The sequence below is a fragment of the Misgurnus anguillicaudatus genome, chromosome 19 (assembly GCF_027580225.2).
Source record: "Misgurnus anguillicaudatus chromosome 19, ASM2758022v2, whole genome shotgun sequence".
NCBI lineage: Eukaryota > Metazoa > Chordata > Actinopteri > Cypriniformes > Cobitidae > Misgurnus > Misgurnus anguillicaudatus.
Genome location: NC_073355.2, coordinates 4,004,923 through 4,011,705, shown reverse-complemented (window position 1 = coordinate 4,011,705; position 6,783 = coordinate 4,004,923). Strand labels below are relative to the sequence as shown.

Below are 6,783 nucleotides of genomic sequence, written 5' to 3'. Positions count from 1 at the left end.
ATAATACTACATGTTGTTAGTGTTTTTTAGGTCATTGTTTTGTGGGTGACAAGGTGTGTTTGTCAGCTGTCAACCTTTGCTAGTGTTCTGGAAGAATGAGTTGATTTGAGACATAAATAAAGTGTTTTGGTGGTTGTAGTGCATTTTGAATGGGAAATGAACTGCTTTGCAAAGCTAAAAAACTGTGTGAAGAGTTTTGCAAGAGTGACCTAAGTATTGAGAAATGTGTCCTAGTGTCTGTAAAAAACTGTAATGTTTCAGTTTTATAAAAACAGATTTTTTCAAAACAGGGTTTTTTCCGAACATTTTGATTTGTGATCTCACAAAAATAATAAAAAATGAATAATAAAAACCTTGATTAGCTGATTCACCTGTGTTTGATTGGATGGAGTTAAAATCTGCAGGACAGTAGCTCACAGGGAGCAGGGTTTCCCAATCCTGGGGTCTGATGTATAAACGTTGCGTACGCAAATTCTGCTTTATGTGCGTAGGCAGACTTAAAGGATGGAATCTACGCAAAGTTTTATACATGAGGCCCCTGGTCCTTAAGAACCCACTCCCAGAATGTTTTAGAAGTCACCTTATTTAAAGCAACACTATGTAGTTTTTTACCTTTAAATAATGTCAGTGATAGAACAACTTTTAACTGGACAAATTGTACTGTTGCTGCAACCTGAGCAGCCTCCTAGCTGCTACAAGCACACTCTGAAGGTGGCGGTGGAGGGTAGAGCACACAGCCCCGCCCCGCCCCTCCCCCTGCCTGCAGAAGAGTGTCTGATACCAGGCACTGTTGTGCTTTTCATCCACATGGAGCTGTAAGTCATTTTTACATGGAAACTACATAGTGTTGCTTTAACACTCTGATTAACAATCTGATTTTTTCCTTTACAGAAATAAAGAAAAATAAAATCACAAGACGTCAAATTTAGCAACAAAACAAAATTAAAAAACAAAACAAATACTGGACAAATTGCTATTGGGGGACGAATAAACATACTTGTTTTGTGTGTGTGTGTGTGTGTGTGTGTGTGTGTGTGTGTGTGTGTGTGTGTGTGTGTGTTGGGGGTGCTTATGGATTGGATTTGGCCACAAGACCTCATCAACATTAAAGGCAATGCGGGCTAGGCATTGGGGAAAATATCACCTTGTGTGCTGAAACCACCCTGGGATTGATCCCACCTCAATTCAATTCAATTCAATTCAATTTTATTTATATAGCGCTTTTCACAATTTGGTAATTGTATCAAAGCAGCTTTACATAATAGATGCAGTGAAAAGCACAGAAAATCGACAGATAGCACAACATAATAAACGATAGCACAAGCAGTTAAATTTGCTACGACTATAAATCAACATTATAAACAAACCTATTACTAATGTAACGTATAGAAGTTAAGCCCAAAAAGGCTGCCTCCCCGGGTTGAAAAACCCCCTAGGAGAAAAAAACCCCGGAATTTTAGCCGGGGAAGTAAAAAAAGTCATAGGAGGAAAAAACCCTTGGGAGGTATATATATATATACACACATTGAAACGGAAGGAGATTGAGCGGAGATTAAGCGGAGATTAAGCGGGTTCTGCCGGTGGTCTTTGGTCAGGCATCAGCTGGACATCACGTTGAAGAACAGCTAGTAGATCAGTTGTGTGCCGACTTTCACATGTACCGGAACTGGATCTGTTTGTCTCGTCCTCGGGATCAAGGACGAGACAGGGAGAGAGACACAAAATCTTATTAGCGTAGGGGCCGTTCACATAGAAAACAAGTGTCACACAGTAATGTGGTTTTAGTCAGCTCGGTTCCGGACAGGCTAACTATTGCTGGTTAAGTGTATTACATATAGTTAATGATTTTAGAAACGGAAACAGAACTCGTTTGACTAAGGCCAGAGGCCCCACTGCCGTCGTTAATGCTAACGTACAGTGGCAAACGGTTCTGTATGACATACTATTTTAAGGTATTACATATAGTTAATGATTTTAGAAACGGAAACAGAACTCGTTTGACTAAGGCCAGAGGCCCCACTGCCGTCGTTAATGCTAACGTACAGTGGCAAACGGTTCTGTATGACATACTATTTTAAGGTCATGGGAAAAGGCCAAAATTGCAAGCCGGCCATATTTGGCAGTTAAGACTCAGTCGAAAACCAATTCAAAGTTTCAGCATATTACTAAAGAGTATTAATGAGATTTACCATGCTTTGAAGTGTTGACGAAAAAAAAAAGGTTTTAATTTATTTATTAATTAATTAATTTATTTATTAGGTTGTACAAGCTAGCTATTAGGAGATAAGTACCATTGTTAAAACAACTATTTGAAAGCCTTGTTAAAGAGAAAAGTTTTAAGTCTAGATTTAAAGTTATCTACTGTCTCTGATTTTCGGACATCGGTTGGTAAATCATTCCAGAGCTTAGGGGCTAAGTAGGAAAAGGATCTGCCACCTTTAGACACTTTTGATATTTTAGGGATAATTAAGAGGCCAGAATTTTGTGACCGCAATGCACGTGATGGATTGTATTCTGATAATAATTCTCTAAGATATGAGGGTGCTAGGCCATTTAAGGCTTTGTAGGTGATTAGTAATATTTTAAATTGTATACGATATTTAACTGGTAGCCAGTGTAAAGATGCCAGAATTGGGCTTATGCGGTCATACTTCTTAGTTCGAGTAAGAACTCTTGCAGAAGCGTTTTGAACTAGCTGAAGCTTGTTGACCTGTTTTGCATGGCATCCTCCGAGTAACGAGTTACAATAGTCTATTCTAGAGGTCATAAAAGCGTGGATAAGCTTCTCTGCATCTGATGCAGACAACATATGGCGTATTTTTGAGATATTTCTAAGGTGGAAGAATGCTGTGCGGCAGACATTGGAGATATGGCTGTCGAAGGATAAACTGCTGTCGAACATCACACCTAAATTCTTAACCGTGGAGGTTGGCACCACAGTGCAGCCATTTATGGGCAACTTGTAATCTGTCATATTATATTTGTAGCGATTCGGTTCGATAACAAGTCTCCGCATGCCTTGTTTTGGCCAGATTGAAGCCTGCCTCATTCACGTAGATGAACTCATGTGGCAATTTTGCGTTGTTGCAACTCACAAAGTCTAATTGCATTATTTTCTCACACCATTTTAATGATGGCAAGCTCTTGTTGTTGAGTGAAGAGCCGTTCCCTTCAAACTTGAGGAGGTCATCCAACCATTCTGTAGAAAATGACACCACAAGATATCATTGGTTAGGTTCTTTTTCACATACTGTACAGTACTGTAACATCACAATGGTGTTATTTTACATATACTTCACAGCACTACCCATTTTTGTATAGTACAGTTATTGTACAGTAAGTATATGATACAGAATCATGTGACACATACAGTAGGTACAGTCTGGACCAGAAACTTACAGTTTTTTCTGATTGCTTAAGCACATTTTTTGTAACTATTGGCTATTTTTGCAAAACTCTACACACAAATAAGAAAACCTTTCACCCAATTATCAAAATATTGTAGATCTCTTGCAAAAGCGAACACAGCTAGATTAACTCTGCACACCTTCGTTAAAATGGTGTTTTCGTATCAAACAGTAAACACAAGCCATCATCTACTAAGCACACAATGTGCCAACTACACACTGATGGTATGAATACAAAACACATCTGGCTTTTGCCTTCTCTGTGTACAGATGTCAATTTGAGGTCATACTTTTGTCATAGTGTCATGTAAACATACAAGGATCCAAACTTCAAGTATTGGTGTTTATTCACACTCATTAAAACCAAGATAAAGTCAGAACACAAAATAGTAATTTCACTAAAAAAAGACAATCAGCCTACATCATTTCGTCTTTCTGGGTCCGGCCACAAAATTTCGTCCACATCGCATGCGATATCCTCCAGTCCAAGGCACCGGGGATAATATCTCCTTGAATGCCGTATCCAGGCCTGACATGATGCCTGGTCAATATCTCCACATGCCTCCTCCATTGCCTGTAAAAGGGCTACCTGTGAATGAGGATGACGGTCATACACTTTCCAGCGCCAGGCAGAGAAGAACTCCTCGATGGGATTTAAGAATGGAGAGTATGGAGGGAGGTTGAGTGCCATGAAAAATGGGTGGTCTGTAAACCAGTTGCGGACCAGAGCAGCCCTATGGAAACAAACATTGTCCCATATGATGACATATCGGGTATGCTCTGGTCTATGAACATGTCATGTGTGTCCAGGAATGCAATAATGTGTGCAGTGTTGTATGGGCCTATGGTTGCATGATGGTGAACAACACCATTTTGGCTTATAGCTGCACACATGGTTATGTAACCACCACGTTGTCCTGGGACATTGATGATGGCACGGTGTCTAATAATGTTCCTGCCATGTCTCCTGGTTTTACTGCGGTTAAAATTGGCCTCATCTACAAAAAGTAGCTCATGTCCCATGGCATCTGCTTCAAGTTCCATCACTCTCTGGACAAGACAAAACAAATGCAACACATCAGGCCCATGCACAGCACTACAGTATGCACTTCCAAATTCAGAACCAATGACACTATAGCTTACCTGCACATAGTCATATCGCAGTTGCTTTACACGTTCTGTGTTTCTCTCGAAAGGAACTCTGTAAATTTGCTTTATTCTTATTCTGTGGCGCGCAAGTACACGACTTAGTGCAGAAATGCTAACATTGTGTATATTTTGAAAGATGGTGTCATTATCAATTATCCGCTGCTGTATTTCGCCAGTCTTATTGCATTATTGGCAATCACCATGTTCACTATATGGGTCTCTTGCTCTGGAGTGAACATTCTTCCTCTGTCCCCAACATCTGGACGTCTAGCAATTCTGTAAAGTAACAATTTCAATATTTTTGCATGTATGGTACTATAGTGTTTCTCATTAAAGTATGGCAGTGCTACAAAGTACTTACCGATTCTCATTTCGAAATGTCCTAATGATGCTTGCCACAGTGTAGCGGCTCAAATTAGGCTGAACCCGTTGGCCAGCTTCCCTCAGGGTCATCTCATGGTTGATGACATGGTCCACTATTGTAGCTCTGAAGTCATCAATTATTCTATGTCTTACTCTTCTTACCCTTCCTTTTTTCCCCTCCTCGTCCTCTTCTTGCTTCTCCTTGTCCTCTTCCTCTAATTTCCTCCAACCCTCTCGCTTCTTCAACTCCACGTCCTCTTCCTCCAACTTTTTCACCTTCACGTCCTCTCCCTCTGGCTCCTCGTCCTCTTCTTGCTCCTCCTTGTCCTCTTCCTCTAACTTCCTCTAACCCTCTCGCTTCTTCAACTCCATGTCCTCTTCCTCCAACTTCTTCACCTCCACATCCTCTCCCTCGGCCTCCTCTAGTGATGTTACATTTGAAGCGAGGCTTCAGAGCTTGTGTCGAGCAAAAGTGGGCGTACCAGGTGAAGCTTTGATTCGAAGCTTGTGTTGTTAACGTTGAAATCACGTGACTAATGACAAACGAAGCTTCACTTTCTGCTTAGTCACGTGCGCGCTTCGCTTTGCGTGTCAGAAGGTTAGAACCCTAGAGGTTTTTTATGAGTTATTCGCCTTATTCACATTTTGGTCCCACATAATACTGTATATATAGTATTGTATTTACTTATACTTGTGTGCGCGTCTGTTATTATATGCCTGTGAACATTATTCTGTACAATACAGTATTGAATCATATGAATATTAACTCCTACTGGAATTTATTGCCACACTTTAATCAGTAAATACACGCGGACGGCGACGCACAAGTATAAATGAAAACCGACGCGGAACCTACGCCGTCGCTGCTACGCCGTAGGACCTACGCACGACTATAAATCGCCCTTAAGCAGTGAGTTGTGTTTACAGTTCTGCAAAAAGAGTGTTGTGCAGTGAATTGTGCCTACAGTTTTGCAAAGTGTGTGTTACAAAATTGCAAACTGAGTGCAAAGCAGTGTTTGTGCTTTTAGTTTTGCAAACTCAGTGAGTGGTTTTGCTTTACGTATTACAGTTTTTCTCAAATGCTAAAACACATTTCACAAACGTTTCCTCCATGTTCCCCAATGTCTCAACACAACACCCTTTTCTAAAACACAACCACACCTTCTCACTTCAAAACTGAAACTTTCACACCAAATGAGAGGCTCAAAGCTTTCAAAAATGTAAACACTATACACATCATTACACACTACAGCAAAACAATTGAAAACACAATTTGTGAGAAGGTTTTTGTTTCATAAGAGCCAATGCATATTTTTAGAAACTTTGCAGAGATCTAACTCTGCTGTACTGTGAACATGGATGTATACTTACTTGCACATACTCGTAACGTAGGTCTTTGTGTCGGGCAGACTTGCGCTCAAAGGAGAACCTTTAGACCTGTTTCATCCGCATCTTTTGTGTTTGTTTGGAATCTTCAGCAAACTGTGCACTCTGAACTTGCTTTTATACATGTGGTCACAGCATTAGCAACAAGTTTCTTCAATTTTGAGTCGTTGTGTGTAATGAATGACACCAGGTGTGTTCATTGTGTTCAAACATTGCTGACTGTGGCAAGCATTTTGTATCACACGAGCTTTCATTTGAGAATATGAGCAGAGTTCTTTTGCAACTTGTGTTTTAGCAAAGAAAAACGTGTTAAGATTTATGAGAATGGAGGATTGTGTTTTGTGAATTGTGTCTTCATGTGAAATGTGTTTATGATATTGGAAAATGATGGCTAGATTAAGTAAATGTGTTTAGACAACTGGTGATTTGGTTTAGAGGATTGGCTTTTGTGTTTTAGCATTTGAGAAAAACTGTAATA

At 40.1% G+C, this 6,783-nt stretch overlaps 1 long non-coding RNA gene across 1 annotated transcript; it reads right to left on the bottom strand.

Moving 5' to 3' along the window:
* Window positions 1–1,469: 1,469 nt before the first annotated feature.
* Window positions 1,470–5,081, bottom strand: LOC141350964 (uncharacterized). The gene is made up of 3 exons (XR_012359073.1): window positions 4,918–5,081; window positions 3,829–4,832; window positions 1,470–3,199 (listed from the first exon to the last, which is right to left on the bottom strand). It is a non-coding gene; the product is annotated as an uncharacterized lncRNA (long non-coding RNA).
* Window positions 5,082–6,783: the final 1,702 nt, after the last annotated feature.